Source organism: Pongo pygmaeus, chromosome 1, assembly GCF_028885625.2.
Source record: "Pongo pygmaeus isolate AG05252 chromosome 1, NHGRI_mPonPyg2-v2.0_pri, whole genome shotgun sequence".
NCBI classification, from domain to species: domain Eukaryota; kingdom Metazoa; phylum Chordata; class Mammalia; order Primates; family Hominidae; genus Pongo; species Pongo pygmaeus.
Window position 1 is genome coordinate 46,127,937 of NC_072373.2, and position 7,374 is coordinate 46,135,310.

Consider the following 7,374-nt stretch of genomic DNA (forward strand, 5'->3'; position numbering starts at 1 on the left):
GAGAAGAAGAGAGGGGAAGGGAGGAGAGAGGAGAGGAGGGGAGGGGATGAGGGAAGGAAGGAAAGAAGGGAAGGATCACACATACATAGACGAGTGTATCATTTCAACTGGATTGGAAAAGCTGGAACCAAAAATACTGTCCTGCCTTCTTGGGAAGAGTGGCCAGGGGGAAACCCGTGACAGTGTCTCTGCACCAAGCTGGCTGGATTTGGGGACCTTGGTGAAGATGGGGAATGGGTAGCTGTTTCAGGTCTCAGGTAAGGAAATGGAGGCTTTGCCAAGGTCTCGCTCTCCACTCCTGGCCTTTGCCTGGGGAGGCAGTGCCATCCATTTCATGGCAGGTAGACAGTAGAGGTAGACCTAGTACTATCTGGGCTTCTCGTGTAGGGATTAGAGTCCAGAGTGGCCTGAGGTCATTGGGGTGACCTGACCCCACCCTTTTCCCCCTGAAAAGAATGGAGGTTGGGAGCTTATGAAATGACCTCCTCCAGCCTGACCCAACAGAAGTGTCTGCCCTGCTCAGGAGGCCTTCTTCCTCCCTGGTCCCCTAACTGTTTACATGCTCTCAGAAAGGCAGGTGTCAGGAGGCAGCTGCTGCTTGTGGTTAGCTCCCCCTAGATACAGGAGCGCCAGCCTTCCCCACACCCACTGCCATTGGCTAACAGGAAGCCAAAACAGACTCCTTCTGTCCTCCCTCAGCCACCCAGCCAGTAAATAGAGAGTACAGGAAACACCTGGAGGAGCAGGCAGCTGGCAAGGGAACATTCTGCCCACGAAGAAAGGGTTTGCAAGGGAGTAGCTAGGCTGGGGAGGAGCTGGGGGAGGGGGGTCAGGGGCTTAATTGCTCTTCTCATGGCACCCACCAGCTGCTGAGAACTAACAGCTGAGTTGCTGAAATGCACCATCCCCCTCTCAGTCCCCCACTAACACATACACAGTAAAGGGATCATCCCTCTTTAGCACCAGCTTGCCTTGAATGAGGATAAGAGCAATCATATAGGAAAGATTCCTCAGAAGGCTTTGCCTCCTTAGCCTCAGCCAGAGCTTCTGAACCTCTGTGGACCATGTAAAAGTAAACCCATGGTCCAGGCTTGAAGACTGAATCATCAGTCTTCATCAGCCCACGTGATGTGAAAGCCCGCCCATGTAATGTGAAAGCTCATTCCAAAGATAAGTCTTCAGTTATTTCCAAACTTACCTAGATCTCCATCTGTGTTTGCCTATTTACTGCTTATGATTTCAAGTTGTTGAGGTTCAGGGTAGAACCGACTTCACCAACATCAAATGAAGCCCTGCCGTCAGCATCCAGCATCTACCCAAGAACGTGTTCACTGGTGTGTAGACCTTGTGCCAGGAACCATGTATTCAGGCTGGCTTAGCTTACAGAGCTCCTTCACTCCCTCTTAGGAGACTCCCAAATAGAGCACTTTTCCTTTTAGGTTTAGAGTGGGAGGATGGAGGGGTGGTGAGGAGGGGACACTTGCCCCACAGCTACCTGAGGACCACACTGTAGTTTGTTCAACCCATATCTGTCATCCAACAGTCAGTGTACTTAGGCCTGCTCCGTGAAGAGTGGTAGACAAGCACATGGAGGTGAAAAAGGAAATAGAAATGATTCCTGCCATGGAGGTGTGAGTGACGACAGTTGGAGAGGGGAGAAGGGCTTGCAGAGCCACCAGACATCAACTCAAAGCAATGTGCTGCTGGGCCCGGTGGCTCACGCCTGTAATCCCAGCACTTTGGGAGGCCAAGGCCAGCAGATCACTTGAGGTCAGGAGTTTGAGACCAACCTGGCCATTGTGTTGAAGCTCTGTCTCTACTAAAAATACAAAAGTTAGCCCGGTGTGGTGGCACGTGCCTGTAATCCCAGCTACTTGGGAGGCTGAGGCAGGAGAATGGCTTGAACTGGGGAGGCGGAGGTTGCAGTGAACCAAGATCACACCACTGCACTCCAGCCTGGGTGAAGGAGCGAGACTCCATCACACACAGACACACACACACACACACACACACACACACACACACACACACACACACACAGACACACACACACACACACACACACACAGAGCAATGTGCTGACTGTGTTTGCTATAAAAGTGTGAACAATAATAAACTATGTGTATACATCCTTAAGGGGTTCTGAAGTAAGAAATATGTCATAAAGATGTGAGCAGTTTTAAACCATATGCATGAATGCTGGAAACCCCTGAGGTAAGAACGTATATAGAGGACAAGTGGAATTATTCAGGGAAGGCATCCTGAAGAGGCAGTGGTAAGGGAAAACAGCATTGATGCTGGAGACAGGCGCACATAGGTTTGAAACCCATTTCCACCACTGCCCTCTTGTAGTTACTGGTGCCTTGCTTTCTTCATCTGTGAATCTGAGGTCATAAGATCTCAGAGACTGCATTAAAAAAAACAGTAGAGATACTGTGTGTAAGACACCAGGCAGAGTCCCTGGCAATAGTGAGTGTTCAGCACACAGTAGGCGCTCACATCCTAGAAGAAAGTGATTTGTGCCACGTCAATTGGCAGAGTACAGAAACTTGCAGATGTCAGCAGAGCTGCAAGGACAGGTAAGCAGGAGAGAATTTGGTGAGGGGTTCTGGCCTGGTTGGGCTACTGCACAAGGAGTTTGGGGTTAGAAAGACTGAGAGAGCCTGGGATTCCCATCTTAGGAATACAGAATGGCAAAGAAAGTCAGCAGGAAGGGAATGGCATGATGAAAATAGAGTTTGCATGCTCGCTTCGGCAGCACACATACTAAAGTCGGAACGATACGGAGATTAGCATGGCTCCTGTGCAAGGATGACACACAAATTGGTGAAGCATTCCGTATTTTTGTAAATAAAAAAATTGGGAGAAAAAAAAAAGAAAATAGAGTTTGCGTTGTGCTAGGATAATGGTCAGTCCGGTGGTAGGTCAGGGAAGGCAGGAGGCTGTTGTATGAATGTTACGAGGACAAGACCTGGGTTATGTGCCGGCAGGAAATAGAACAGAAGGAATAGGTTTGTTTTTATTTTTGTTTTTTCCTGTTCCATGTGGAAACGAAAATAGAATGGTAAGAGATAATTTAGCACAAGTGACTCATTTTACAGATGGGAAAACTGAGTCTCATGAAGGAGAAAAGGTGGTGCAAGGCTGCAGCAATTGTGGATTTTTCAAGAGATGATTTATAAACTAAACACTTTCCAAAAAGAAAAAAAAGAAAGAAAGAAGGAAGGAAGGAAAAGAAAGAAAGAAAGAAAGAAAGAAAGAAAGAAAGAAAGAAAGAAAGAAAGAAAGAAAGAAAGAAAGAAAGAAAGGGGAAGAAAGAGAAAGAAAGGAAGGAAGGAAGGAAGACAGAAACTGGGGCTCAGAGTGGAGAAGGGACTTGTCCAAGATATTGAAGACTTCTATTACAAGTTACCGTCAGCCCTGAAGCTAGGCCCCCCTAGTTCCTAACAACTCCTACCCCAGTGCCATTTCCATCAGCCCCCAGCCAGCCTCCAAAGTAGACACTGAGAAGGATTTCTCTGGATAGAAATCAGCGTTTAGTAGCTGTGGAATCTATTCTCCCTCTCCTGCCGCTGAGGCCAGAGTCCTTTCCTGGCATCAGCCCAGCTTTCTTCTCTCCAGGTGGTTACCTTTTGGGTAAATCCATTTAGGGAGTTAATTGATAACGAAGGCTCTCTCACATTATGATTTAAGGTGTGAACACCCCCATCTAAGTGACATTTACATTTCAATGAGAGGTGTTTAAAGACCTAAAAGCCAGCAAGATTCAAAGGACCAAGTTTTCTTAAGGTGCAATCACAGGTTCCTAGTGAGTCCCAGCTCAAAATTGCTGAATGGGTTTAATTTTTTTTCTTCCACCCCGATCTAAATTCCTTTCATCCACTAGCCTCCACTCTTGGCAACTTTGACATTCATTTGTTCAACCAATATTCACTAATACCTACTAAGTACCAGACACTGTTCAGGCAAGGTCTCTGGCCTACATTCTAGCTGTAAATTCAGGGTTATAAAACCAAACATCATGGGAACTCAGGGGAAGGCCACGTAGCCCAGTCTGTGAAGGAGAGATGTCACTGAACAACTGTGAACTTGAAAGTGTGAATACTGAACAGTGAACACTGGAAAAGTGTGAACTTGAAAACGTGAGTGAACCTGGCTAAAGTAGGTGGAAAGGAAGGGGACAGGGCATTCCTTGAGCAAAGACCTGGAGGCTGCCGTCCCAAGCACAAGTTTAACGGGTACCACCAGTTGAAGGTGGGGAGCGCTGCTTTTTATCTAATTTTAGGGGTGAAGAGGCCCCTTGTGTGCCCTCATTTCTATCAGGAACATGCCAGAATGCTCCTTCTTAGAGATTGTGGCCATAGGGACAGCCTTCCACTGAGGTCCTCAATGCAGAGACTCACTCCTAGCTTGGGGGGTAGGGTTGAAAACCCCTACATCCCATTCCCAGGTGGCCCCAGGTACGTCATAGGCCACAAGTTGAGAGCACATGCAGATATGTACTTTTAAAAAAACAGCCTTTAGCACTTTCAAAAAATTAGTTGCCATGATTAGAGTTTAGGGAAATGTCAAATAAACATCTACGTTTCAGGCTGCTCTTGAAAACTACTATATCTGAAATCACTGGCCTCATGATTGCAGTGGACTGTGAAGCCAAGGAACAGAGGCTCTGTTGAGACAAGGTTTGAGCTCACTCCTCAAGTTTACCATGGCTTTTGTCCAGCCAGCCTCACTTATCTACTGCCTGGTCCCACCCTCGCTCCCGTGCTCATCGAATTTTAAATGGCCCTTCCCTGATGGTGATGTTAAGTAAAGCAGCTCTTGCTCCAGACTCACCCAGCTATTACCAGTTCATATCTGATATGCTCTAGGCAGCCTGTGCAGTTTACTGGACAAGAGTTGAATCAAGGTTCATTCTTGTTTATAGGAATGAGGGTGGAGAATGGCAGAGCCAATGGGAACAAAATGGCTTGGAGCTGCTGGGGCCCAGAGAACCAGGCTCACATCAGGGGAAAGGATTGGCTGCGTATCCAGGGCATACTCGTTTGTATAAGATCCTTATCCAGGGCCCTGGTAGCCTCTTAGACTGAGCTCAAACGTTTTTCTTGCCAGCGCTGCAAAGAAGTGGCGTGGAGAAAAAGCCAGAGAGCTCGGGCCTGCCCTTCTCAGCTTCTCCATTTATTTCTCTTCTGGGAAGGGAGAACCTGTGGGTGTACTCCACAGATGGGCTGAGTGGAGGTAAGTAAAGCTGCAATTAGAAAACTTTCCCCGTCCACTTTGTGTGTAAATGAGCATGTAGCCCAGTTTGGTATTAATCCACAAGCAGACCAGTGGAGCCAATGGGTCAAAGTTGCCCTGTGGCCCACCAATGAGGTCAGATGCCTAGCAAGGATACCGTACATTTTTGCAAGAATGACAGAGGTCAGACATGAGTTCATTCAGTTATCAATCATTAATTCAGCAGGTACTTTTAGAGTCCCTACTGTAGGCTACATATGACCCTAGGAAGGGCTTTTGGATTGTGCATATTTTGTTTGCCACAGCCTGGGCTGTGCATGTTTTTTATTTTTATTATTTTTATTTTTTGTAGAGATGTGGTCTCACTATGTTGCCCAGGCTGGTCTCAAACTCCTGGGCTCAAGTGATCCACCTGCCATGGCCTCCCAAAATGCTGGGATTATAGGCGTGAGCCACCACGCCTGGCCTGTGAATGTTTTTTTTAATTTTTAATTTTTCTTTTTTTTTTTGAGACGGAGTCTTGCTCTGTTACCCAGGCTGGAGTGCAGTGGTACGATCTCAGCTCGCTGCAACCTCCGCCTCCCAGGTTCAAGCAGTTCTCTTGCCTCAGCCTCCTGAGTAGCTGGGATGATAGGCATGCGCCACCATGCCCGGCTAATTTTTGTATTTTTAATAAAGATGGGGTTTCACCATTTTGGCCAGACTGGTCTCAAACTCCTGACCTTGTGCTCCGCTGGCCTCGGCATCCCAAAGTGATGGGATTACAGGCATGAGTCACCATGCCCGGCCCTGTGCATGTTTTTAAACAAAGGATTGAAAATCATCTTTGTAGGAGAGAGGCCACAGGCTGCTCGGATAGTGTTATCTGTAGCCATTCTTTTTTTTTTTTTTTTTTTCTTTTTTCTTTTTGAGATGAAGTCTCGCTCTGTCGTCCAGGCTGGAGTGCACTGGTGCGGTCTCAGCTCACTGCAACCTCCGCCTCCCAGGTTCAAGCGATTCTCCTGCCTCAGCCTACTGAGTAGCTGGGATTACAGGTGCGTGCCACCACCCAGCTAATTTTGGTATTTTTAGTAGAGACGGGGTTTCACCACGTTGATCAGGCTGGTCTCGACCTCCTGACCTCGTGTTCCGTCAGCCTCAGCCTCCCAAAGTGCTAGGATTACAGGTGTGAGCCACCGCACCCAGCCAGCTGTAGCCATTCTTGAGGGTACCAGTAAGTGCTATGATTTTAATAACGATTTCCTTCCAGTTAGAAGTATGCCAGAGTGTTCTTCTTCATTTTAGGATCTCTCATTTTAGGACCCTCTTCAGAGTCCTTAAGGAGATGAGGTTAATTTCTATTTAGAGCAACTATTCTCAGGCCGGGCATGGTGGCTCATGCCTGTAATCCTAGCACTTTGGGAGGCTGAGGAGGGTGGATTACCTGAGGTCAGGAGTTCGATTCCAGCCTGGCCAACATGGTGAAACCCTGTCTCTACTTAAAATATAAAAATTAGCTGGGCATGGTTGCAGCACCTGTAATCCCAGCTATTCAGGAGGCTGAGGCAGGAGAATCTCTCTTTTTTTAAAAGGTTTTTTATTATTATACTTTAAGTTCTAGGGTACATGTGCACAACATGCAGGTTTGTTACATAAGTATGCATGTGCTATGTTGGTTTGCCGCACCCATCAACTCATCTTTTACATTAGGTATTTCTCCTAATGCTATCCCTCCCCCAGCCTCCCACCCCCTGGCAGGCCCCAGTGTGTGATGTTCCCCACCCTGTGTCCAAGTGATCTCGTTGTTCAATTCCCACCTATGAGTGAGAACATGCGGTGTTTGGTTTTCTGTCCTTGTGATAGTTAGCTGAGAATGATAGTTTCCAGCTTCATCCATGTCTCTGCAAAGGACATGAATTCATCCTTTTTTATGGCTGCATAGTATTCCATGGTGTATATGTGCCACATTTTCTTAATCCAGTCTATCACTGATGGACATTTGGGTTGGTTCCAAGTCTTTGCTATTGTGAACAGTGCTGCAATAAACATACATGTGCATGTGTCTTTATAGTAGCATGATTTATAATCCTTTGGGTATATATCCAGTAGTGGGATTGCTGGGTCAAATGGTAATTCTAGTTCTAGATCCTTGAGGAA

At 47.0% G+C, this 7,374-nt stretch overlaps 1 non-coding gene across 1 annotated transcript; it reads left to right on the top strand.

Annotated features, from left to right (window-relative positions):
* Positions 1-2,742: 2,742 nt before the first annotated feature.
* LOC129023243 (U6 spliceosomal RNA) lies at positions 2,743-2,846 on the top strand. Its single transcript, XR_008496730.1, has one exon. It is a non-coding gene; the product is annotated as a U6 spliceosomal RNA (small nuclear RNA).
* Positions 2,847-7,374: the final 4,528 nt, after the last annotated feature.